The 27650-nt window shown below is 45.4% G+C and overlaps 1 long non-coding RNA gene across 1 annotated transcript in view; it reads right to left on the bottom strand.

Moving 5' to 3' along the window:
- LOC139279383 (uncharacterized) overlaps positions 1–27650 on the bottom strand; it is a 182048-nt gene that overhangs the window by 100627 nt on the left and 53771 nt on the right. The window lies entirely within an intron of this gene.

Here is a 27650-nt window from a genome sequence, read left to right on the forward strand (position 1 = left end):
AAGCAAAATAATTGTTTAAGGTCTCAGCCATTTCCACATTTCCCATTATTAAATCTCCCTTCTCATCTTCTAAGGGACCAACATTTACTTTAGTCACTCTCTTCCGTTTTATATATCGGTAAAAGCTTTTACTATCTGTTTTTATGTTTTGCGCCAGTTTACTTTCGTAATCTATCGTTCCTTTCTTTATTGCTTTCTTAGTCATTCTTTGCTGTCGTTTAAAATTTTCCCACTCTTCCAGTTTCCCACTAACCTTGGCCACCTTATACGCATTGGTTTTTAATTTGATACTCTCCTTTATTTCCTTGGTTATCCACAGCTGGTTATCACTTCTCTTGCCGCCCTTCTTTTTCACTGGAATATTTTTTTTTTGCGCACTATGAAAGAGCTCCTTAAAAGTCCTCCACTGTTCCTCAATTGTGCCACCGTTTAGTCCTTGTTTCCAGTCTACTTTAGCCAACTCTGCCCTCATCCCACTGTAGTCCCCTTTAAGCATAGTACCCTCGTTTCTGATACAACTTCCTCATCCTCAATCTGTATTACAAATTCAACCATATTGTGATCACTCATTCCGAGAGGATCTTTTACGAGGAGATTGTTTATTTTTCCTGTCTCATTACACAGGACCAGATCCAAGATGGCTTGCTCCCTTGTAGGCTCTGTTACATACTGTTCTAAGAAACAGTCCCGTATGCATTCTATGAATTCCTCCTCCAGGCTACCCCCTGCGATTTGATTTGATCAATCGATATGTGGGTTAAAATCCCCCAAGACTACTGTCGTTCCTTTTTCACATGCCTCCGTTATTCCCTTGATTATTGCCCGCCCCACCGTGAAGTTATTATTTGGGGGCCTATAAACTACGCCGACCAGTGACTTTTTCCCCCTTACTATCTCTAATCTCCATCCACAATAATTCAACATTTTGTTCATTGGAGCCAATATCATCCCTCACAACTGCCCTATCATCCTTTATTAACAGAGCTACCCCACCTCCTTTCCCTTCTTGCCTATCTTTCTGAATCGTCAGATACCCCTGTATGTTTAATTCCCAGTCTTGGCCACCTTGCAACCATGTTTCTGTAATGGCCACCAAATCATAACCATTTGTAATGATTTGTGCCGTCAACTCATTTACTTTATTTCGAATGCTGCGTGCATTTCGGTAGAGTGTTTTCATCCTCGTTTTTAAACCATGATTTTTAGTTTTTACCCCTCCTGCAGCCCTTTTGTATTCAGTGGCCCTTTTTGTTTCTTATCTTTGGTTTCTCTGCCCTCCATTTTTACTCATCTCTTTTCTGTTTTTTGTTTTTGTCTCCTTTTTGTTTCCCCCTGTCTCCCTGTATTGGTTCCCATCCCCCTGCCATATTAGTTTAACTCCTCACCAACAGCACTAGCAAACACTCCCCCTAGGACATTGGTTCCGTTCCTGCCCAAGTGCAGACCGTCCAGTTTGTACAGGTCCCACCTCCCCCAGAACCTGTTCCAATGCCCCACGAATTTGAATCCCTCCCTGCTGCACCACTGCTTAAGCCACGTATTCATCTGTGCTATCCTGCGATTCCTACTCTGACTAGCACGTGGCACTGGTAGCAATCCCGAGATTATTACTTTTGAGGTCCTACTTTTTAATTTAACTCCTAGCTCCTTAAATTCGTCTCGTAGGATCTCATCCCTTTTTTTTACCTATGTCGTTGGTACCAATGTGCACCACGACAACTGGCTGTTCTCCCTCCCTTTTTAGAATGTCCTGCACTCGCTCGGAGACATCCTTGACCCTTGCACCAGGGAGGCAACATACCATCCTGGAGTCTCGATTGCAGCCGCAGAAACGCTTATCTATTCCCCTTATGATTGAATCCCCTATCACTATCGCTCTCCCACTCTTTTTCATGCCCTCCTGTACAACAGAGCCAGCCACGGTGTCATGAACTTGGCTGCTGCTGCTCTCCCCTGGTGAGTCATCTCCCTCAACAGCACTCAAAGCAGTGTATCTGTTTTGCAGGGGGATAACCAGGTGGGACCCTTGCACTACTTTCTTTGTACTACTCTTCCTGCTGGTCTTCCATTCCCTAGCTGGCTGTGGATCCTTCTCATGCGGTAAGACCAACTCACTAAACGTGCCACTTATGTCATTCTCAGCATCGTGGATGCTCCAGAGTGAATCCACCCTCAGTTCCAATTCCGCAACGCGGTACGTTAGGAGATGGAGGCGGATACACTTCTCACACACGTCGTCCTCGGGGACACTGGAAGCGTCCCTGAGTTCCCACATGGCACAGGAGGAGCATATCAAGTGATTGAGCTCTCCTGCCATGCCTTAACCCTTAGATACCCTTAAATTGGTAATAACAATGTTACAGTTTACTTACTGATATAAAAAATAAAAAGAAAAGCTACTCACCCATCACCAGCCAATCACTTACCCCATTGGCTGTGACGTCACCTTTTGATTCCTTTCTACTTCTACTTTGCTTTCTCTCCCGCTGTAGCTGCACAAGCACGCCTTTTATAGGCCGCTCCCGCCTCTCACCAACTGCCGCTGGCTCTCGATCTCCCGCTGGGCCTTTTATAGGCCGCTCCCGCCTCTCACCAACTGCCGCTGGCTCTCGATCTCCCGCTGGGCCTTTTATAGGCCGCTCCCGCCTCTCACCAACTGCCGCTGGCTCTCGATCTCCCGCTGGGCCTTTTATAGGCCGCTCCCGCCTCTCACCAACTGCCGCTGGCTCTCGATCTCCCGCTGGGCCTTTTATAGGCCGCTCCCGCCTCTCATCAACTGCCGCTGGCTCTCGATCTCCCGCTGGGCCTTTTATAGGCCGCTCCCGCCTCTCACCAACTGCCTATCATAACACTGTCATTTGGAGGCTACCTGTGCTGATTTCCTAATTCACCGCAAGGTTTTTCTGAACGGATATAAGTGGCTTCATACACTGACCTAAGTTAGTTTGGAGTAACTTTTAGCTGGCTAAACTTGTTTAAATGGCCAAAACAGGTGTAAGTGGCTGCTTGAAAAAAAAACCTAACTCACTTACACTGAGCAAATTAAATGGGGAGAAGTGCGATTTTTAAGTTACTTTATCAAAAAAACAGGAGCAACTCCTGGGGAAACTTGGGCCCATTAACTCTTGTTTGCCTCTCCACAGATGCTGCCTGACCTGCTTAGTATTTCCAGCATTTTCTGTTTTTATTTCAGATTTCCAGCATCCGCAATATTTTGCTTTCAAGTCAATGTCATACAAATATGTTAAGCATGTTTAACGTAAGCTAAAATGGCAAATCAGTCAGTTCTAGGCTGGAGTTTCCCCTCGATAGCGCTGTATAAATACAAGTTGATGTTTTTTTGGAGCAATTCGCTTGATATCGGCTTGACTGGCACAAAAGATCATGGAATTATAAGTGCAAATTTTGTTCAGCACAACTCGAGTTTTCACGATCTTTTGTGGCAGTTTAAAAAAGGATCACACAAGCATCAGGCACCCTCCATGGTGCGCCGGTGGTGGAGGGGGTGAATGTTTGCCGAGCCCATGTCCGGGCGAGGGAGTGATTCTGCCGGCTGACCAGTGAGGAGACGTTCGATCAGTGGTGGGGTGGTACTTTGAAAAATATCTAAAATTAAAGGGTTGCCCCAAATGTCCTCATTTGAATGCCTAGCTTCCCATTCTAAGCAAGCCTATTTTGCATGCTCAGACCTGGGTATGGTCCATACTAGGGCGTCAACCTTGGGGAAAGAGAGGACAAAGAAGCTTGTCCTGTTGTTTTGAGCTTCTTGCAAAGGTACAATTTAATCATGGGGGCTATACTAGCAATGCTATGCCTCGTTCAAGCCTTCTGCATGATGGTGCTGTGGAGGAGATGATTGATTCGACATCACCACGAGGAATCTCAGAGTACGTTGGATAATAGGCAGGAGCCATACCCACATTGGGTACATCGAGGCAAGTGATGCAGACTGAGAGAGAAGGCTGCGTTTCTGCAAATAAGTTGTAGCCGAGATCTGTGAGTTAGTAACAGTAGACCTGCAACCTAGAAGCGTCAGGAGGACTGCTTTGTCAATTGAAGTGAAGGTTATGGCTGCACTTTCATTCTATGCATCTGGATCATTCCAGGCCAGAACTGGGAATGTGTGCACCATTTCTCAACATGCAACACATATCTTCATTTGGAGGTGACTGCTGCACTATATGCCCGGAAGAATGACGACATAAAGTTCCCCATGACCGCCCAGGTAATGCGTGAAAGGGCTGTTAGGTTCTCCAGGATTGCTGGCTTCCCAAAGGTTCGGTGCTGCATTGATTGTATCCACATCGCCATACAAGCACGTTTGGAGGATTCCGAGATATACAGGAACAGAAAAGGCTGCCACTCCATTAATGTGCAGCTCGTATTTGATGACATGCATCGCATCATGTCAGTTGATGCAGGATACCCTGGGAGCACCCATGATTTGTTCATCCTACGCGAGAGCACTATATCTGCCATTTTTGAGCAGCAGCCAGAAGGGCAGAGCTGGCTACTGGGAGACAACATGCATGGCCTCGCCACCTGGCTCATGACGCCCCTATGTGTAACTCGGACGGAAGCTGACCGGGAATAAAACATGTCGCACATTGCGATGCGCAGCATAATAGAGGACCATTGGCATCTTGAAACAGCATTTCCATGCAATACTCCCCTGAGATTGTCAGTCAGTTCACTCGGTGTGCTGCATGCTGCATAACTTAGCCATCATGAGGCAGTAGCAGCTGGTAATAGAAGACCCGGCTGAGGTGAGAGTGACTGATGAGGAAGATGCAGATGACAAGGAGGAGGAGGAGGAGGACGAGGAAGCCATGCAACTACCTGAACCAGGAGCACGACGGCGGAGGAGGGCGGTCCGTCGTGCCCCTTTAACGATTACTCGAGCCTTGCACCAGCAGCTCATCCGTGAATGCTTTGCTGCCTGAAGGTTCAGCGGCAACTAAGCCAAATGGACCATGTTTACTGTTTGGACCTGTTCCATAATGTTGTGTTGTGTTAAGTTAATGGAACAAATAATGGAAACGATTCAGTTATAATTTAAAATATATTTTATTCAAAAGATTAACACTTGTTTGTACTTAACTTTCATAAACATATTCTTGTATCAAACTTTAAAAAGTTTTCAGTTAAAATCACTTAAAACCTTTAAGATCAGATACAAACTTTTAAATTTACATAACTTACAAAAAACTTTTAAATTTGAGAACAGTAACAATAACAACAACAGCAAAGAAAGGCTGCACCCATCTCTCCTCCACCTTATTCTAAGACCACCCGCTGCGCTTGGTCTTGTTGACCCCACCCCTGCCCGCAGACAGTGGTACAGCATTTCTCGGGTTGGTACCAAGCTTCTTCTTTCGAACTCTTGGGTAATGCGCACTTCTTGATATGGGGGCCGGGGGGGCAGACGGTAATGTGGAAAGCCCGGCTTGGGCCTCTTCAGAGGCTGGTCTGGGGATTGGATTTGAAGTGGCAGTTGATTCTGTCAATGGACGCGGAGTCTGGGCGTCTTCCCTTATTGCAGAAGGTAACTGCAACATTCCCTCCTTCATGTGTCCTGACAGTGTCTCAACGACCTCCAACACTCCCTCCCTCATGTTCACCGACAGTGTATCAACTACCTGTGACATTCCCTCCCTCATGTTCCCGGACAGTGTTCCCATTTCTCGAGTGTGTTGTTACTTCTCCCGACACCTCATCACCCACCCCACTGATGGTGTCCAGGAGTGATCGCGTAAGGTCAATGCTCTCCGCACTCATTGCCATCATCTGAACCACATCTGTTAGATCCTGCACCTCAGGAGAGCGCTGTCAAGCTCTCCTTTCCCTCCTCACCCTGGGTGTAGCTCACTGCATCCCACTGAGACCCGCAACCTCGGACTGTGAGATATCATGGAATGTCCCAAAAGGGACTGGCACCTCAATGGGCGGCACCTGCCCCTCCTCCAGAGTGAGTACAACAGTGGGAGCTTCGTCCATCATCTCCCCTTCCCCCTCACCCCCATGCTCTTGGTCTGGAAGGTGGGATTGGTAGATGTTCTTTTCAGGCTCGTCCGCGTCTAAATATTCTTCTACATCGGCTTCAGCCTCGTTAGGGTTGGCTTCAAGTTCTGCAAAATATAACAGAACAGACAAATGGTTAGCAGTAGAGGAGGGGGCAGGGTGGCATGAGTAGGCTCACACAGTGCAGGCAGCAGGCTGATTTGAAGGACCACGATGAATGATAGCACATTGCATCAACCAAAGTGTAGCTGACGGAGACATCCCCATTAACCGAAGCATGGCTAGCCTGCGCAGTACTTAACCTTTAGCAAAGCCAGACTCTAGAATTTGCAGGATTTACCCTCTCCCTCAAGTGTGGGCCCAGCTTGTGTAGTAGTGGTTGCTTTTCTCCAGGCAGGACCCATCAAAGCAGCGACCCTCTCTTCCAAGGGTGTCAGTGGGTGCAGATTTGCCTGGCCTCCTCCTGTTTGAGTTCTTTCCCTTTTGTTGTGTGCCACCTTCCTCTGAAAAGATGAAAATATAACTTTTTAGAGAGGGTGTCTTTCTGCTGGGTGGGACATACAGATGGTCACATTTACAATTGCAATTCCATTGAATAAATGAAAATATTACTTACACTAAATGCTTGACCAAGGTCCCGCCACTTTTTGCACTGGCCTCCAGACCTCGGGGTGGTCACCATTGCACAGTAATCTTCTGCAAGTTTGTTCCAGCGTTTCTTCATTTCTTTGGGTGGAACTTTTGTGACCTCTGCTGGCGCCAGCTCATGCCATCTGGTCTCAATTACAGTAACCAGTGCCTCCACTTCATCCTGTAAGAACTTCTTGGTCCTTGAGCTGCGTTGCATATTGTACTGCAGCTCCAATTTTTTCAATGAGAATTAAAGTTCTCACACACAACTAGTTCTTTAAAAATGGCCAAATGCAGACCGGGAGCTGTACTGGGCATGTGCGTCAATAGTAATCAAGTCAAAAATGTCCTTTTTTTCCACGCATGCGCAGAAGGGGGGGATTATTTTTTTCAGCGCAGATATTAGGCTCCACTTCCTGAAGCTAAAGAACTGGCTACGCGGCGCCAAATTCAAAAAATAGAACGTGGAAACTGGCTTGGTTTTTGGGGGGAGTAGTCGGGGCCAAATAAAATGGGCATAACTCTTGCAGTACGCCAAAAAACGGCATTGGGGAAAATTGAGCCCAATATTTCAGCATCTATCAAAACATTGTTAAATACTGAATTTTCACTTTTATTGATTCGATTAATATTGGATAACTAAAAATAAAATCAACTTCATTTAAAATATGCTAAGATATTGAAATACAAAATCACTTTGTTCTTCAAGTTTTGATGTTACCCAATTGCACTGTATTGCTTTGGTTTCTTGCCATGATTACCACATTCTCGTGACTTAGAGCACTTCATCATTAACATCATTATGCTTATTTCCCGCGTTGTACCAGAAAACACCACAGGTGTTTATCAATGAAGTGAAATATGAAATTACAATTTTCTTTTTAAACACTTCATCATCATAGGCAGTCCCTCGAAATCGAGGAAGACTTCCTTCCACTCTAAAAGTGAGTGCTCAAGTGGCTGTACAGTCCAGTGTGAGAATTATAGTCTCTAACAGGTGGGACAGAGAGTGGTTGAAGGAAAGGGTGGGTGGGGAGTCTGATTTGTCGCACGCTCCTTCCGCTGTCTGCGCTTGGATCCTGCATGCTCTCGGCGACGAGACTTGAGGTGCACAGCGCCCTCCTGGATGCACTTCCTCCAATTTGGGCAGTCTTGGGCCAGGAGCTCCCAGGTGCCGGTGGGGATGTTGCATTTTATCAAGGAGGGAACATCAGCCCTGTTTTGTTCACATAGCCTGGCAACACTGACTTGCCTTTTCCTCCAGCAAAGGAATGCTATAAGGCATATACAGTAATATTAATTGGACAAGGAAGGGAAGAAAATCGATGATGGAGGAATCATTTTGGTAATGTCTATAAATCTGAGATTGATACCAGGCAAGATTTTGCTGTAGTACGCATCTAACATAAGAATATAAGAAATAGGAGCAAGGGGAGGCCATACAGCCCATCGAGCCTGCACTACCATTCAATAAGATCATGGCTGAACTTCTACATCAACTCCACTTTCCCGCCCACATCCTTTTATTTCCTTAGTGCCCAAAAATCTATTGATCTGTCTTGAATATACTCATCAACTGAGCACCCACAGCTCTCTGGGGTAGAAAATTCCAAAGAGTCACAACCTGCTGAGTGGAGAAATTTCTCCTCAACTCAGTCCTAAATGGCCAACCCCTCATCCTGAGACTATGATCCCTAGTTCTAGTCTCTCCAGATAGGGGAAACAGCCTCTCGGAAGCTACACTGTCAAGCCCTCGAAGATTTTTTTGGGCTGGATTTTCGGGTCTTCTGTGGTCCATTTTTCACCCCGGAGTGGCGGCAATTGCGGTGGAGAGGTCTTCTGGCCGGGCGGTCAGCCTCCAGCGATCCTTGGGTCTGGTTTTGCGGCCGCGTTGAGCTGCGCCGGTGTGCAACACCGGTGAGAGTTTGAACTCCTGCCCAACCCATACGCCCGGAAGCATGCCTTAGTGACTGCCTGGGCGGTCCAACCATCCCGTCGGCAAAGAGGTGAGTAATGGATCCTAAAGTAAGTGTGATTGCAAAAAAAAATTACAAGAAAAAATAGTGTGTGTTGTGGTGGTGTGGGCAAAGTTTTGGGAATGTTTTTGTGTGTGTGGCGGGGGGGGGGGGGCTGGGGTGGAAAAAAAAGAAAGAGGGTTTAAGCTTCTCCCCCCCCCACCCCTCTCAGGCATCTCTTGGACGCTCCCAGCCCTGCTCTTTAGCTCGGGAGCTTCCCATCCTTGCGCCAAGAGAGGTGTATAACGCCTCCCTTAGCGCTGCACCCCCCCGACACAGGGCCCAAATGCCCAAACTTACCTACTGAGGCGCAAACTATTCCCGGCCGCTAACTTTCCCGCCCCGCTGCCATTATCGCCCTAAAAACAAACGCCCAAAATACAACCCTATATGTTTCAATAAGATCACCTCTCATGCATCTAAACACCAGAGAATATAGGCTCATTCTACTCAATCTCTGCTTATAGGAAATCCCTCGCATCCCAGAAGTCAATTTAATGAACCTTAGTTGCACCTCCTCTAAGACAAGTATATTCTTTCTTGGGTAAGGCGACCAACCTACACAGTACTCCAGGTGTGCTCTCACCAAAGTCCTAAATAATTAAAGCAAGACTTGTACTCCAAACCCTTTGCAATAAAATCTAACATACCATTGTCTTCCTAATTGCTTGCTGTACCTGCATGTTAACATTCTGTGATTCGTATACAAGAACCCCCAATTCCATCTGAATGGCAATATGTACTAGTCTCTCACCATGTAATAAACATTCTGCTTTTCTATTATTCCTACCAAAATGGACAATTTCACACTTCGCCACATAAGGGCCCAAGTTTCTTCAGGAGTTGCTCCATTTTTTTTGGAGCAACTAGATTTTTTTGGAGTATCTTAAAAATTGCAATTCTACTCATTTAGTTTGCTCCAGTGTGAGTTAGTTAGGCTTTTTTTTTTTAAGTTTAGTTTTTTTTTCCCAAAAGGGGGTGTTACCAGCCACTTACGTTTGTTTTGCAACATTTAAGCACGTTTAGACAGCTAAAAGTTACTCAAAACTAACTTAGGCCAGTGTATGTGGCTCCTTGTGTCTGCACAGAAAAACCTTGCTGTGAGCTAAGAAATCAGCGCAGATAGCCAGAGATGGGGCGGGGGGCGCTGGGGGGGGGGGGGCGTGGGGAAGTGAGAGGACCTTGCAAAACACTATACACCTTCACAACAACATTAAAGAAGCACAAATACATTTAAAGCACTAAACAAAGCACAAAAATAAGCATTCAATAATAAAAAAATACAAGGAAGCTAAGAGGACCTGCATCTAGCACCAAGACTTACAAAGCACAAAACAAAGCACAAAAGATAAACAATTAATTAATAAAACATAGAAGGAACCCTGCACCTAAAGCGCCAAGACCAAAGTAATAAGCAATCAATAAACAACAAATTAAAAAAAAGAAGTCCTACCTTAGGCCACTGATGAGGGAGCCCATTCGGCCAAGGCTAGGGGCGGCGTGCTTCAAGCCCCTCCCACACAGCCTGCAGAGCGTCGTAGAAATTCGGGCTGCGAGGAGCTACTGCACATGCACGCACACTCTAGCGCGCATGTGCAGAGGTCCCGGCACTGTTTTCAGCGCCGGGACCTGGCTCCGGCCCCCACTGGATGTGCTGCGCCATGCCGAGGCTGAAGACGTCCTGAAGAGCGGGGAGAATTGGAAGGTAACTTTTCGGTGCCCTTTTTAGTCTAGAAAGTCGGCGCACCTCACGTTTTTACAGGGGGGGGGGGGAAAACTTGAGCCTTATCTGCCACCTTCTTGCTCAAATCACTTAACCGATCTATTTTCCTTTGCAGGTTCTTTGCGTCCTCCTCACAACTTACTTTCCATCATCAAAAAACTTGGATACATTACACTCGGTCCCCTCATCTAAGTTATTGATATAGATTGTAAATAATTGAGGTCCAAGCACTGATCCTTGCCGTACTCTACTAGTTACATCCTGCCATCCTGAAAATGACCCGTTTATTCCTTCTGTTTTTTGTCCATTAACTAATCCTCAATCCATGCAAATACATTACCCACAATCCCATGAGCCATTAGTTAGACTTTCCCTACACTCGAGCTCAAAAAATGTTTACCCACAAAGTTGCTGAAAATGCGAGCTGTTAACATGAGGCGAACATGGGAGCTGGGATCTGAGTGAACAGGGCAACCAATTGGATATCTCCTTAACCAATAACATTTAAGATTTTGGAAATAAACACAAAAAGGATTGAGAAGGAGGGTGAATTAAAGAAGGTAAGTTCAGTGTCAAATCAGGTACAGAAAGAGAAATAAAGAGATGGAAAGAAAGATTGAATTAAGAGGAGGAACAAAAAGAGACAAAGGAAAAAAAAACATTTTTTAAATTTCCCCAAACAATTCAAAACTCGAATCAATGAGACTCCACACACCCAATAGGTTATTTTCAATGCAAGAGAGATTGATTGGCAGTCATTAACATTTCACATTGTTGAAAGGGTACTTATGTAACTTTCTTTTGCGAGTTTAATGGGCAATTCCGGCAAATAAATAGGGAGGCTAAGGGTGAGATGCTGTTTTTGCAGCTAAAGGCGGAGCGCACAACTCGGATAGTAACTTTTCGATATTCACATTTAACTGTGCACCTACTCCTCACCTGAAGTTGCTGTGCCATTTACCCATAAATAATATGGTGCACCTTCGGCTGGAGATGATTTTGACAGCAAATTCTGGCTCATCAATTCTTCAAAACAACCTTAATAAATTGGGATCTTCTGGTGAAAGGCACACACCTAAAATGTCATAACATTAGACACGACTGTAGGTCACAGTGTCATCCTTTAACCTTTTAGGGCCTGATAAACAGAAGAGTCTCTTTTGAAAGCTGGCTGGGAATGTGGACAGTTTCAATTGAACCTCTACTGGAACTGGGTTCACAGAACAGAACCTGAAGAGATTTACAGGTAAAGTATCAGATTGATTCAGTAAGTAGCATTCTAGCCTCTGAGTCAGAGATTGTGGGTTTAAGATCCACTCCAGGTCTTGAGCATATAATCTGGGCTGACACTTTAGTGCAGTATCATTGTCATAGGTGCCATATTTCAGATGTCATGAAGAAGTGCTGAGAATTCTGGTATCTTGGCAAACATTTCTCCCTCAATCAATATCACCAAAACATTTTATCTAGTCATTTATCTTATGCTGTGTTTGGCTACATACAACACTGGCTATGCTTCAAAAGTAATTCCTCGGCTGTGAAGTGCGTTTGGGATGTTCTGAAGATGTTAAAAATGCTATTTCAATACAAGTCTTTTCCTTAAACAGGGTTAAATTCAGCTGCGCTCAAACAGGCCATAGGGAGTGCTAGCATTGGAAATGAAAATAAGTAATTCCTTTAATAGAATAGATGAAGCTTTACTCTACATCTAACCCATGCTATACCTGACCCAAGAGATCTTCATACTAACACTGGATGCAGGAAGTGCATAATGTTCAGCAGCGATATTTCTCACATCCTGATGAGTACAATTATTTCTCCTCCTCCTCCTGAAAAGAAATCTTCCATGTGACACGGCTCACTTACAGTGAAGACCCAGTTGTGAGTTCACAAATGGATAATTATTGTAATTAAACAAAAAGCACGTATTAAACTCCATTGTAGTAGAATTAGCAGACAACTTCCCACCACATGGCTTTTCATCGGAAAGCTAGCTAGCTCTTTAAGCCTTTACTTTATATTTCCTTCGACTAGTTCCCAAACGCATTGTAAATTTATGCGAATATTAAACAAGTACAAGAGCAGAAATGAAACTCGACGTTAGTCTTGAACAGATACATTAACAGGTACTGTCATCAGCCATGTTGGCACGTACAGCATTAGAACGCACATGGGCTGATTGCATTTACCAGATGGCTCTTCTAACACTACTGTTAGCATAGCATGATTAAAGAGGGATGACATTTATAGGCTTCCACTGTCTTATCATTATGACTGCAGTGCATTAAATAAGTAGCAGTAACTTAAATGAAACAGCAATCCATGGAAAATCATGTCATTTTTTTTAACTAAGTAAAATACTACATTATTTTTTCAGTTCTCCCGACAAAAATGACTGAGAATTCAGGTCATGGAAATGCTATGCCAGGATTTCCATAGGATGTGTTTGAGGGGTCCATTAATCTTTTCTGTATTTGTGGTTAGGCATCTGTGGTGTCCTACACCTTTCATGCCAGCAAGAACTGTGCAATGTCAACACGAGGAAGCTTTGTGAAAGTGTTACACATGGAGAGTTCAATGGAGATGACAAAGCACCTCTTTAAGCTGTTTACACTGATAATCAGGGATTGGAAAAGACCGGATTCCTGCCTAAATGTAACCACGGAAATGTAGTGAATTATAGACTTGAAAATCAGCCGGAGCCGAAAGTGAGTTTTCTTCTGGGGTAGGTGTCAGTTAGATCCGGTTCGGATTCACAACACGCTCTCGGGGAGATTTTTGGTACGGGCCTAAAGTGGGTGCCATCCCAGCAGTTCGCCCAGGATGCCTGCACAAAGCCAGGGTCGAGCGAGCGCTAATTGGGCACCATGCTGCAGATCACCAGTTTTAGACCTCGGAAAGTCAACTGCTTCTGTATGGAGCCAGCCAGCAGGCAGGGCCTGTTGTGGGGGGCGGGGGCGGGGGGGGGGGGGGGGGGGGGGGTTTGGCGGGTTGGAAAGCAGATGATCTCAGGTGGGGGGCACCAAGAATGGGTCAGCAGCAAATCTTAAAAAAAAAAGGAAAGCATACCTTTTCGGAGCGGCCTCTAGCAGTTCCTTTAAAGACTGTTGGTTGGGCCACTCAATGTCTGGAGGAGGTGGGTCTAATATGCACTTTGCATGCTCTGCCCACATCTCCATGAAGATCGCAATCAGCGATCCGACAACTGGTGTAGGCCCCTCGATTTGTATATTTAAACAGCCTTGTTTTGGGCACGAATGATGGGAACCAATGTTCCCTTTAAGCTGCGCGACTGCACAGCCACGCAGCGCTCTGATGGTCCCCAGCAGCCGACTTGAGGGCTTTTAAAATAGAAAAGGCTGGCATGCACAGTATTTTGAATGGGCCACGCAGCCCATTAAAGGGCCATGGAGCCCTCCCAAAAAAATTACAGGGAACGTTGCTGGGCATCCATTTAAAGGCCTACCTGAAAGATGTATCAGATGTTGAAATGGATGCACAAGATCCCCACCAGATTTTCCTCTGCCTGTTACCCATTTTTCCGACAAGAAACAGACAGCCAGAAGTTGAAAATCCCACCTCTCCAAATCCATTTTCCTCAGTCCAGTACAAAATTGTTAAAGCAACGGGGCTCAGCACAAAGAAGGGATAAAAGAAACTGTACATCATCCACAGTCCGCCTCTCCAAATCAGATGGCTAACAGATCAAAAGAATTGATTGTTTCTGGGCTTGTATCTCAAAGTAATATTACGTTCCCATTTCCTACACTAATCATCCATGCAGTATCTGAGTGAAACTCCATACCTTTGCCACTGATTCCATCACTCTCCCCAGCCGTTGTCTCAGCCTGAGTCAGACTGTTCACAACCTGTGTCCTAGTCACACCCGAGCTCAGCTTCTAACTCAATCACAAAGATAGCCTACTTCCACCTCCAGAACATTGCCTGCTCCTATCACAGCCCACATACTGCTGAAATGCTCACCCTTGCATTTGTCACTTCCAGACTCAATTATTCCAATGCTTTCCTGAGCAGCCTCCCATTCTCCGCCCTTTGTAAACTTTAGCTCATCTAAACTTCTGCTCCCCGTTTCCTTTCCCACACCAAGTCCAGCTCGCCCATCGCCACTGTCCTCACTGACCCACGCTCCTTCCCGATCCACCATTGCCTCAAATTTAAAATTCTCATCATGTTTAAATCCCTCCATGGCTTCACCCCTCCCAATATCTGTAACCTCCTCAATCCCTTCAAAAACTTCATCCCCACCTCCCTTTGCCCCACCACTGGCAGTCGACCCGTTGACCACTTAGGCCCAACACTCTAGAATTCCCTCCCTAAACCACTCCTCCTCTTCACCTCTCCTCTCTTTCCTTTAAGAACTACATTAAAATCCCATCTTTAACCATGCTTTTCACCACCTCTCCTAATATCTCCTTTCTTGGCTCGGGAGGGAGTCCATTTTTTGATTACACCTCTGTGAAGGACTAGGGGACTTCTTTCTACATTAAAAGCACTGTGCAAATTGTTGTATTTGTTAATGGCAGTTAGTGGCAGAATGGGGGGCATTTTGTACTGTGGACCTTGACCCATGAAGAAGAACTGGGTCAAGAACTGTCTCAAACGGATTTCATTTTAACCCTTCCCTTACAACTGCAAAAGATTTTCAATTCATCAGATTGCTCTGGATTTGAAAAGAAAAAGCAATGAGGAGGTCAATCCCTTCTGCATTGAGTTACGACATTCACTTTTATAAAGTAAATTGTTTGTTTGAAGCAATACCCGTTAAGAGCCAGTCTTGATTCAGTGCAAAGGTTAAAATAAATCTATTTAAAAATAAAGATCTGGCTGTCAGCTACACTCAGCTACTCGTGTTGAGAGTTAACATGATCAATTTCAGGCCAGGATTATTTTGAATTTTTCAAAATATTGCCTTCTGGCTGACTGATGATGCTTCAGATTTTTAGTACTATTGTTTAGGTTACTGTACATGTGGAAAACGAAGAGTTATTTTGGCATGGAGGGAAGTACTTAAGCTCTATTCTGTTCATTACAGCAAGGTTAGGTTTCTCCGCTCCTCGCACGGACACACTCCTGCTGAAACTCTTCCCAGACACTTTCGCAACGGGTATGAATCATACGAATACACAAAAAAGGCAAACACTTTTCATTCCATTGACAAACATTTCTACATAAACTTGAAGAAAAGACATTGGGGCTAAATTTGCGGCCCCTACGGGTGCATATAAGGTGCGCACGTGACCTTAGGGGCCCTGCAAGTTCTGGGTTTAGGTATGCACTAAAACCCGGAACTTGCGATCTGTACGTATTCGAAAGAAATGGGTCTCCGCGGGCAGAAAGTTGGGCTATTTGCCCAGCTTCTGCCCAGTGAATGCCCTTGAAATTCTTATGCCTGGTAAAAGCAGGTGCAAGGACTGCTTTTACCAGTGTAAAAATTTTACAAAATAGAAAAGTAAAATGTTAGCACTCATTTATACATTAAAACCCTGTTCAATAAGGTAAGTTTATTTTTAGCCCCATTAAAACATTTTAAAAAAATAAAAAATTACATTGTTTAAAATAATTAAATGGCACTTCAATTTTAAATATGTAATGTTTAAAAAAAAAAAATTATTTCAGGTGTTCATGTTTTTTTTTTAAAAAGTGATCCCCATTCATACTTATGAGAGTTCCAAATGCAAACCCCATAATCATGAATGGGGATTCCCTTCTTTTATTGGTTGGCTGGCCCACGTGATCCCAGGGGTGCTTGCGAATCGCGTGCGCCCCGTGATACATGGATCTCTACCTGCAGGTACGCGGAGAGGTCAAGGAGCGCGAATCTACGAACCTCCCGGACCACCAGGTAAATGCGGAGATTTTTTGCAGGTCGGAGGCATCAGCCTATGGGAAGCCTCCGATCACAGATTATGGGCCATTGGTCAAGATCAGACTGGACACAGTTGCCCTTGTTCTGACCAAACAAATTTGTTTATGGGTGCCCCATTGCAGTGAAAATACCAGACATCCATTTAGCACGAGGCAACACTGCAACAGCCAAAACTCTCTGCCCTAATGCTCTCCTTGGACATAGAGAAGCTCTTCAACCTGGCGGAGAGGGAATTGTACATGGCCTTCAGAAACATGTTCAGGTAGTGGGTCAGAATCCTATACTCTAACCTCGGTGTATACCAATGCCCTCACGCACCCACAAGCCCCCTCCAACTAGGGATCAATAAAGCACACTTCCTATCCTCCTACCTTCTTGGCCTTCACCATACAGCTTCTAGCAGCAAGCAACAGGATAGCTGAAATATCAACGGTGTAGAGGCTGGAGTGGCTGAGCACAACCACAGTTGTACACTAATGACCTTGGGAACCCACATGGGTCCGAACTATGCCTGCTTTTTCACGGGACATGTGGAACATTTTGTTCCAGTCCTAATCAGGTCCCCACCCTCACATCTTTTTCTGGTACATTCATGACCATCAGTGCTGTTTCCTGCTCTTGTCCTGAACTAGAACATTTCATTCGCTTTGCTTCCAATTTCCACTCTTCCTCCCCTTCACATGGTCCATCTCTGAATCTTCCTTTCCCTTCCTCGACTTCTCAGTCACCATTGCTGGAGATAGGCTATTGAAAAACATCCAAATACATGCTCACTGACTCCCACAGCTACCTGGACTATAATTCCTCCCACCCCACTTCCTGTAAGGACTCTATTCCATTTACAGTTTCTCTGTCTCCGTCACATCTGTTCTGATGACGCCACCTTCCATAGAAGTGCTTCCTATAGTGTATGTAAGCACCTTTAGTAATGACTCCACGAGACAGGGTATGATACTTAAACTGTGCAGACCTGTAGTCCTTTATTTGCAGTTCCTGAGTGCAGACAACAAGCTGTGTGTTCCTTTTTATACTGGGTTACCGGCAGTCTCCAGCAGCAGCACCCTCTGGTGTACAAGCAAGGTGTGTACAGTGTAAAGGTACATTCAGTGTTGCAGACATCACACAGTAAACAGGGCTGCATACACAACAACACTCTCCCCCCCCCGACGCCCCCCCCTATGCATTTTTCATATCCTTATTGTTATGCCCAGGGGAGGTGATCAGTGGTGGGCTATGGGAGGTTGTGGCGAGGGTTGTGTGGTTGCCAGGTGTGACCTCTGTGCTTGAGGCTGGCCTCATACGTTTCCCCTCCCTCACACACAGACCATGTGGGTGTTACTGTTGTGGGATCCCTCGGGGGGGTAGCCATGGCAGCAGTGGGTGGTGTGTATACACTGATGTGGGTAGTTGTGGGCAGGGCAACAAGACTGGGTGGGCTCCTGGTCCACTGTTGTTGTGGGGTGGTGGGCAGGGCCACAAGACTGGGTGGGCTCCTTGTCCACCAATTGGGATGAGGGTCAGGTCCCAGGGAAGCTGGAGGGTATTGGCCTCATGCTCCTGGTATTGGCCCTGGTGGCCAGGGGTTGTAGGGCTGATCTGGTGCAGGTTGCCATTGGTGGTGGCTGGGCTGCCCTGCCCATTGACCACTGTCCATGTAGTGGGTCTGCTCCCACTGCCTGTGTGTGTGTCCTGCAAGGGGAAATCACATTCATTCCAAAAGGTCCAGGCTACATGGTCAGGTAGCTTGCTGGACCTGGGTGTCTCCCAAAGGGGGAATCCATTGGCATCAGCATGGTCCCTGTAGGACCCAATGTCCTTTGGCAGTGTCCTACCGGTATACATGACACCTTGGTTCTGATCACACATAGTCGAGCCTGCATTATACATTCTAGCATTTGCATCACTTTTGGGTGTCCTGGTTTCAACAGACATGGTTACATTAAGCATTTCACATTCTCTATCATTATTGTTAAGCATCATAAACTTGCTCTTAACCATACTGACACCTGCATTCATATTAGTCACATTAGCATCACAATTCATTGTTACATTGCATACATTTTCATACTTGCACCCTTTAATCGCATCTTTAGCTTTAAAGTCCGTGTACTCAAATAGTTGAAACTTCCCCTTTAAATTCCTTTGGTTACCGGTCTCCTTTAAAGGGAGCCTTCAAATCCGATTGGCCACTCGGTGTCATGTGATGCTCCTCCATGCTCACTGGTGGCATGGCAGTGGCCATTTTGATTACAAGTGCTGCTGCTTGTGCTGCGGCAGCCATTTTCTGTTCTTGCTGCAGGTAGGCTGTGGTGCTCTTTTCTTCCACGGGTTCGATCCTGGATGTTGGGAATCCATTTCTTTCATCGATGTTCACCTCTTGGAGTGCTGCCCCGGCCCGGAAAGTGGAGTTTCGGTCTTGGAGATTTTGCCGGGGTGCTGTGGGCAGTTGAGCTGGACAGTGGAACCTCTGGATGCTGCGATGGATCCATGTTCGAGGTCGATTGCCGGAGCCCAGAGATCTGGGAGCAGCTTCGCTTGAACAGGTTGCCGTTGTGGTCTATTGGCAGGATTCATCCAAAGTTCTTCAAAGGTCGCTTGGGTCATCACAGACTGGCTCATCCCTGTGTCGCTCTCCATAGAAACTGGGACTCCGTGGGCGATGAAAGTAGACGTCGACGGAGAACTTTCGGTGCAGCAGGTATGAGTTCCATACTTTTCTTCCAGGGGTTGAGCAACTTCACCTTCCTCTGTCGGAGCCCCGTTGATCAGCCAACTCATCAGAGACGCGCTAAGTAAAGCTTTTTCTGCACATTCTCTGAAGGTGCCCTTTTTCTTTGCAGCCTTTGCATGCATAGTCTTTGTAGCGGCACTGGTGGATCCTGTGGTTTCCTCCACAGCACCAACATGGGGCCATCCGGTTTGCCCCATGTGGTGGACTCAGGGTTGCGGGACTTGGGGCAGCATTTCTGCCCTTAGAAGTATCCATGCGGTGCACTGTGCTTGCCGGTTTAGAGTCCTGGGTCAGTATTCGCCTGGAGTCGCTGGCCGAAACCATGTAGGCCTGGCTCACTTGAATTGCTTTCTGCAGGGTGACCGAGATGTCAGCCGAGAGCAATTTGTGTAGGAGGCCTTCGTGGCCGATTCCGATGACAAATATGTCCCTTAGTGCTTCATTAAGGTGGCCGCAAAAATCCACGGTGCAGTTAGTCTTCTTGTGTGCAGCATACTTGCCAATTTCTTGGCACTCAGGTCGCCGGTAAGTGTAGAACCGGTGCCTGGCTGTGAGGATGCTTTCTTTCGGTTTTAGTTGTTCCTGTATGATTGTTACAAGTTGCTCATAGCTCTTGGTGGTTGTCTTCTCTGGGGCTAGTAAGTCCCTGACGAGACCGTAGATGGTGAGCCCACAACTGCTGAGCATGATGGCCCTGTGTTTGTTTGGTAGTGTGGCCAGTGTGTCCCCGTCCAGGTCGTTGGCTATAAAGAAGTGTTCCCATCTTTCCACAAAAGCATCCCAATCTTCCCCCCTCTGTAAATTGCTGAAAGTTGCTGAGGTTAGACATGTTGCGCATGTAGTTTGTGACCTCGTATGCCCGTCGTCAGTTATAGTGTGTGTAAGCACCTTTAGTAATGACTCCACGAGGCAGGGTATGATACTTAAACTGTGCAGACCTGTAGTCCTTTATTTGCAGCTCCTGAGTGCAGACAACAGGCTGTGTGTTCCTTTTTATACTGGGTTACCTGCACTGTGCAGGTAACCCTTAGGTCTCCAGCAGCAGCACCCTCTGGTGTACAGGCAAGGTGTGTACAGTGTAAGGATACATTCAGTGTTGCATAACAGTGTTACAGGCATCACACAGTAAACAGGCATACATACACAACACTTCTGATATGTCTTCCTTTTTTCTCAACCGATGATTCCCCTCTACCATGGTTGACATGACCCCCGACTGGGTCCATTTCATTTCCCGCACTTCTGCTCTTACTCCTTCCCTCTCTCCCAGAACCACGATAGGGTTTCCCTTGTGCTCATCTTTCACCCCCACCAGGTTCCTCGTTCAACGGATCCTCCTTCACCATTTCCGCAACCTCCAGCGTGATCCCACCCCAAACACATCTTCCCCTCCTCCTCTTTCAACATTCCGAATGGACCGATCCCTCCAAGACACCCTAGTCCACTCCTCAATCACCCCCAACCCTTCCCAAGGCACCTTTTCGTTCAAGCAACACCTGCCCTTTTACCTCCTCCCTTCAGGGCCTCAAAAACTCCTTCCAGGTGAAACAGCGATTTACTTGTACTTCTTGCAATTTAGTATAGAGTATCACTGCTCACAATGTGGTCTCCTCTACATTGGGAAGACTAAACGCAGATTGGGTGACCACTTTGTGGAACACCTCCGTTCAGTCTATAAGCATGACTCCAAGCTTCCGATCGCCTGTCATTTTAATTCTGTGCTCCACTCCCACTCTGACTTCTGTTCCAACGAAACTCAACATAAGGTCGAGGAACAGCACCTCATCTTTCAATCTGGCACTTTACAACCTTATAGATGCAGCGCCAAGTTCAACAATTTCAGACCATAACCTCTGTCCCTATTTACTCACATGGAAGCTGTTAATACTGCCATTCCCATTGACACCTCTTCTACAGACTCATCTTTTGTTTCTTTACATGTCCCATCATCATCTCCTTTAGCTTTGTGCTATCTTCGTTATTTAATCTCTCCTGCCTTCCACCCAATCACAGACCTTCCCTTTCGTTCTCACCCCCCCCCCCCACACCGCTGCCCTCCCCCTGCCTCTGCACCTGCTTAAAAGCTATTACATTTCTAACTTTTTCCAGTTCTGACAAACCAGTTCTTCGAACTGAAAGGTTGGCCGTGATTTTCCTTACCTCGATGGATCTGTGGCTGGCATCATCAGTGATGCCTCCCGGCCCCGCTTCTGTCTCAATCCTAGCCTCCGACATGACTTTCCCGATTGGGCTTGTTAAGCCCGCCCAGCCATTTCCAGGCCAATTGAAGGAAGCAGTTATGTTGACATCAATTGATGATGTGTCATTGGCCGGTTTACTTAGAGACCATGCGCAAATTTACTTTCACAATTGTGCTGTCAGAGGAGCACTGCGCAAAAGGTGCATGGCTGCACTCAAGCTCTCCCATGACTCAGTCACAGCACACAGGGAGGTCCTCTTCACTTCCAATGGGCGAAAAGACCTCTCCAGGAGATCAACACAGCCTGGTTGCATATTGCACAGGAGGGCACATGCAGGGACATGGTCAGGAGGATCTGGCTGCAGTGGCACAAACCTTTTAATGATCTTAGTAGATCAAGAAATGTCACTGCAAAGCCACACTCAACCTCATCCTACTGTGCCACTCATCACATCCCCATCACTCTGCCTTTCCTAACCTACCCATGCACATCCTTACTCACATCAACTTACCTTGCACCTCCACCCAACCTTCTATCTACATTATCATTTTCCCATCTCACTAGCCAGCCCTCACACTCGCCCTCATCCTAGTCCAATCAACCCAACTAACAGCACACAAGAGTAGGCACATGTGTTTTAGCCAATGTTCATGTGACGTTTCTGTTAATGTGCTGTCAAACATTGAAATCTTTATTTTCAAAACTGCTTTCTTGGACAGATTTATGTGCACCTTTGGAAGTAGCTTAGTGAGTTGCAGTGAATGGTGCGACATAAGGGTACCCCCCACAATGGTGATGAGTGGGAATGGATTAGCTTGGGCATTGCAGGGATGCTTTTGATGCTGTTGTGCGGTGGTGCCAACTTAGCGCATCATGTGGCAGCCAGGGTGTACAGCGTCAAGTAAAGTAAATGAGACCATCCCTGGCGTCCCCGGCAGCAATGTGGTCAGGAGCTGATGCCATGTGTCTTGTGCAGCATCAGGTGATTGTGGAGAAGGTTGGTGTGGTTATTGGTGCTGCTGGTGTGCCTGGTGATGCTGGTGTTGGGGCTGATCGTGGTGGGATTCTGAGGACCAAGGTGGTGGAGTGTAAATGATTCCCATGCTGTTGAATTTGAGAGGACAGAAGGACTCTGCCAAAGGTGAGAGGTTACTGCAATGAGGTGACACTGGATAGAGAGTTTGCTCCAAAGACTTGCAGTCTGCATAAAGCTCAATGTGTGATCCAAAGGGATAAACCTGGGTTTGGAAAGTGAACAGTTGTAAAGGGGAAGCTTTTATATTAGTTTTCAAGCTGTCAGCAATCATCTGCTTCAATGGTCACTCAACCTCCGCCTCAGAAAAACAGACGGGATCCAGGAGCAGCGTGAAAGCCGTAGGTGACCTGTTAAAGTTAAAAAATAAGTAAAATTGCACTGTTAAATGTTTCTAAACAAGCCAACAATTGTTTCAATTGCCTCCCCTGCCACTGCGAGTCAGGTCTGTTCAGCGCAGGCTGTCCCGACATTTGGAAAGTTGAGTGTGCGTGATTTGACAGAGTTTCCCTGCCCGCTGTCAATTTCACTTCTGAGCCATCACCAATCATGTCCGCTGAACGCCGGAAAAATTGCGACAGTTAGCTCTGTTTCTCCCTCCACAGATGCTGCCCGACCTGCTGAGTATTTCCAGCATTTTCTGTTTCTATTTCAGATTTCCAGCATCCGCAATATTTGATTGTATACACTAATGACATCCAGCTCGATGTAACTAATGCATAGCCTCAAGTCCCATTATATTTCAATAAAAAAAAAATCAGAGGTTAGTTCGTGGTCAAGATATAAAAGCTTGACTATTCCAAAACGAAGGGCAAGTCCTATCTCAGGGCTTCCCACAAATGCATTCACAAGTCATACATAGAAACACAGAAAATAGGTGCAGGAGTAGGCCATTTGGCCCTTTGAGCCTGCACCACCATTCAATATGATCATGTCTGATCATGCAACTTCAGTACCCCATTCCTGTTTTCACTCCATACACTTTGATCTCTTTAGCCGTAAGGACAACATCTAACTCCCTTTTGAATATCTCTAACGAACTGCCCTCAACAACTTTCTGTGGTAGAGAATTCCACAGGTTCACAATTCTCTGAGTGAAGAGGTTTCCCCTCATCTTGGTCCTAAATGGCTTACCCCTTATCCTTAGACTGTGACCCCTGGTTCTGGACTTCCCCAACATTGGGAACATTCTTCCTGCATTGAACCTGTCCAATCCCGTCAGAATTTTATATGTTTCTATGAGATGCCAGTGAATATAAGCCTAGTCGATCCAGTCTTTCTCATTAGGTCAGTCCTGCCATCCTGGGAATCAGTCTGGTGAACCTTTGCTGCACTCCTTCAATAGCAAGAATGTCCTTCCTCAGATTAGGGGACCAAAACTGCACACAATATTCAAGGTGTGGCCTCACTAAGGCCCTGTACAACTTTAGCAAAACCTCCCTGCTCCTATACTCAAATCCTCTCGCTATGAAGGCCAACATGCCATTTGCCTTCTTCACTGCCTGCTGTACCTGCATGCCAACTTTCAATGACTGATGTAACAGGAGACCCAGGTCTCGTTGCACCTCCCCTTTTCCTAATCTATCACCATTCAGATAATATTTGCCTCCCTGTTTTTGCCATCAAAATGGATAACCTCACATTGATCGACATTATACTGCATCTGCCATGCATTTGCCCACTCACCTAACCTGTCCAAGTCACCCTGCAGCCTCTTAGCATCCACCTCACAGCTCACACTGCCACCCAGCTTAGTGTCATCTGCAAACTTGGAGATATTACATTCAATTCCTTCGTCCAAATCATTAATGTATACTGTAAATAGCTAGGGGCCCAGCACTGAACCTTACAGTACCCCACTAGTCACTGCCTGCCATTCTGAAAAGGACCCATTTATTCCTACCCTGCTTCCCGTCTGCCAACCAGTTCTCTATCCACGTCAATCCATTACCCCCAATACCATGTGCTTTAATTTTGCATACTAATCTTGTGTGTGGGAGCTTGTCAAAAGCCCTTTGAAAGTCCAAATACAACACATCCACTGTTTCTCCCTTATCCACTCTACTTGTTACATCCTCAAATTCTAGAAGATTTGTCAAGCATTATTTCCCTTTCATAAATCCATGCTGACTTAGACCTATCCTGTCACTGCTTTCCAAATGTGCTGCTATTACGTCTTTAATAATGGATTCCAACATTTTCCCCACTACCGATGTCAAGCTAACCGATCTATAATTCTCTGTTTTATATCTCCCTCCTTTTTTAAAAAGTGGGGTTACATTAGCTACCTTCCAATCCATAGGAACTGATCCAGAGTCTATAGAATGCTGTAAAATGACCTCCAATGCATCCACTATTTCTAGAGCTACTTCCTTAAGTACTCTGGGATGCAGACTATCAGGCCTGGTCAGGGACTGGCTTTAATAAGTTTCAAACTCTCTAACCTGCAAGTATACGCTAACAAAATGGTACAATGGCTTCACAAGATCGATGTGCAAGAACATAATAGGAGGAGTAGGCCATTTTGCACCTCGTGCCTGCTCTGCCATTCAACAAGATCATGGCTGATCTGATCCTGGCTTCCCTGCCCGCTCCCCATAAACCTGGACTCCCTTATCGTTCAAAAATCTGTCTATCTCCATCTTAAATATATTCAATGGCCCAGCATCCACAGCTCTCTGGGGTAGAGAATTCCAAAGATTCACAACCCTCAGAGGAAAGTCCTCCTCATTTCCATTTTAAATGTGCGACCCCTTATTCTGAAACTATGCTCCCTAGTTCTAGATTCCCTCATGAGGGGAAACATCCTCACTGCATCTACCCGGTCAAGCCCCCTCAGAATCTTATACTTTTCAATAAGATCACCTCTCATTCGTCTAAACTCCAATGAGTATAGGCCCAACCTGCTCAACCTTTTTTTATATGACAACCCCTTCATCAGAGGAATCAACCTCATGAACCTCCTCTGAACTGCCTCTAATGCAAGTTTATCCTTCCTTAAATAAGGAGACCAGAACTGTATGCTGCACTCCAGGTCTGGTCTTACCAATGCCTTGTACAGTTGTAGCAGGACTTCCCTACTTTTATACTCCATCCCCCTTGCAATAAAGGCCAACATTCCATTCAACCTTCCAAATCATTTGCTGTACTCTGAATGCTAACTTTATGTTTCGTGTACAAGGCCCCGCAGATCCCTCTGTACCGCAGCATTTTGTAATTTCTCCCCCATTTAAATAATAATTTGCTTTTTTACTTCTTCTACCAAAGTGGATAACCTCACATTTTCCACATTATACTCCATCTGCCAAATTTTTGGCCACTCACTTAGCCTGTCTATATTCCTTTGTGGATTTTTTGCTTCCTCCTCACAATTTGCTTTCCCACACATCTTTGTATCATCAGCAAATTTGGCTACATTACACTCGGTCGCTTCATCCAAATCATTAATATAGAATGCAAATAGTTGAGAATCCAGCATCAATCCCTGTGGCACTCCACTAGTTAAAGTTTGCCAACCGGATAGTGACCCATTTATCCCGACTCTCTGCTTCCTGATAGTTAGCCAATCCTCTATCCATGCTTATATATTACCCCCAACCCCATGAGCTGTTATCTTGTGCAGTAACCTTTTATGTGGCACCTTATCGAATGCTTTCTGGAAATCCAAATACACGACATCAACTGGTTTGCCTTTATCCACCCTGCTTGTTATATCCTCAAAGAACTCCAGCAAATTTGTGAAACATGATTTCCCTTTCATAAAACTATGCTGACTCTGCTTGACTGCATTATGATTTTCTAAACTTCCTTAATGATGGACTCCAGCATTTTCCCAATGACAGGTGTTAGGCTAACTGGTCTATAGTTTCCTGCTTTTTGTCTCCCTCCTTTCTTAAATAGGGGTGTTACATTTGCGGTTTTCCAGTCCGCTGGGACCTCTCCAGAATCCAGGGAATTTTGGTAGATTACAACCAATACAACTATCTCTGCAGCCACCTCTTTTAAGACCCCAGGATTCAGGCCATCAGGTCCAGGGGACTTGTCCACCTTTAGTCCCATTGGTTTGCCCATGTATTTGTTGCTCAGAATAAAATAATCTGAAAAGGTGAAGCTTATTGTCTCAGAATCCAACAGGTTCAGGAGATAAGCTTTGTAATGCACAATAGTGACCTTCTCCATAGAGAGAAGCTCTTTTGCAGAGAGGGGGCAAAAGACAGCAAAGGAGTAGAAATGATGTAGACTTCTCATATCAGTGCAAGGGCATCTCTAGCCAGATGATCAAGACTGGCATTTGTGGTGGACATGGCGTTGTACAAAGCCAACTGCATTACCCTCGCTGCTGGAGACCTGAAAATACACACTAGGGTGGTTGCAAAAGACCAATGCAACCTGGTAAAATTCTTACCATAGGCTTGCAAAAAACACTTTCCAGGCAACATACCAATCTGTTGTGCAATACAGCACAAGATATGAACATGTTAGCAACAGAGATCCCTTAATTCTGGTTGAAAGAGGGGAAAACAAAGACAGGAAGACAACCAGGCCACTTTTATCCACTTCCTCGGAGCACTTCTTATAATTGGCAGAGGCCCAGCGAAATGTCCATTGTCTAAGCTTTTAGATAAGAAATGATTCATGTTGCTCAGGGAATTATAAGAAAGGAAATATATATATATATATCTATCTATCATGGTTTTAAATGAATAAAAATAATTTAAATATAGTGTATTGGAAACATGCTTATCCTGACATGTATTATCGTGACAGAAGCTGCCATGGAGCTAATCTTACTGTTTTTTTCACAAATGTCTTTAGAAATCAGATGATAAATTAAGAATTCACTATGCGTTTCCAATTTTCAGCTTGGCTCCAGTAACTATAATGATATGGAGATTAAATACAAGGTGCACCACGGAATGGATTATGTGCAAGAGCTCTAGATTTTCATTGTGCGAACTTGAAAGATTCATTATAATTTCAATACTTACCCAAGATATTCTAGATACAACAGGCTCTTTAGTTGAGCATGAAACCCATTTTTAAAAATTAAACACATTGAACATAGGGTCTTGAGTGTTGCTTGGTCACCTTCTCGCCAAATGTGAAAAGATAACTAACAGGAATTCTATCATTCCTTCTTTCTTTAACTAATAGGGCCCAAGTTTCCACATGATCTGCGCCTGATTTTTAGGAGCAACTGGTGGAGAACGGACTATTCTCCACATTTTTTTTTCTGTAGTTCTAGTCAGTTAGAACAGTTTCACTTTGGAACAGAATTTTTTCTTCAAAAGGGGGCGTGTCCGGCCACTGACGCCTGATTTGAAAGTTTCCACAGTGAAAACGTACTCCGAACTGACATAGAATGGAGCAAGTGAAGATTTTTGTAGAACTGAAAAAACCTTGTCTACA

Source organism: Pristiophorus japonicus, chromosome 14 (genome assembly GCF_044704955.1).
Source record: "Pristiophorus japonicus isolate sPriJap1 chromosome 14, sPriJap1.hap1, whole genome shotgun sequence".
In the NCBI taxonomy this organism is placed as follows: Eukaryota; Metazoa; Chordata; class Chondrichthyes; family Pristiophoridae; genus Pristiophorus; species Pristiophorus japonicus.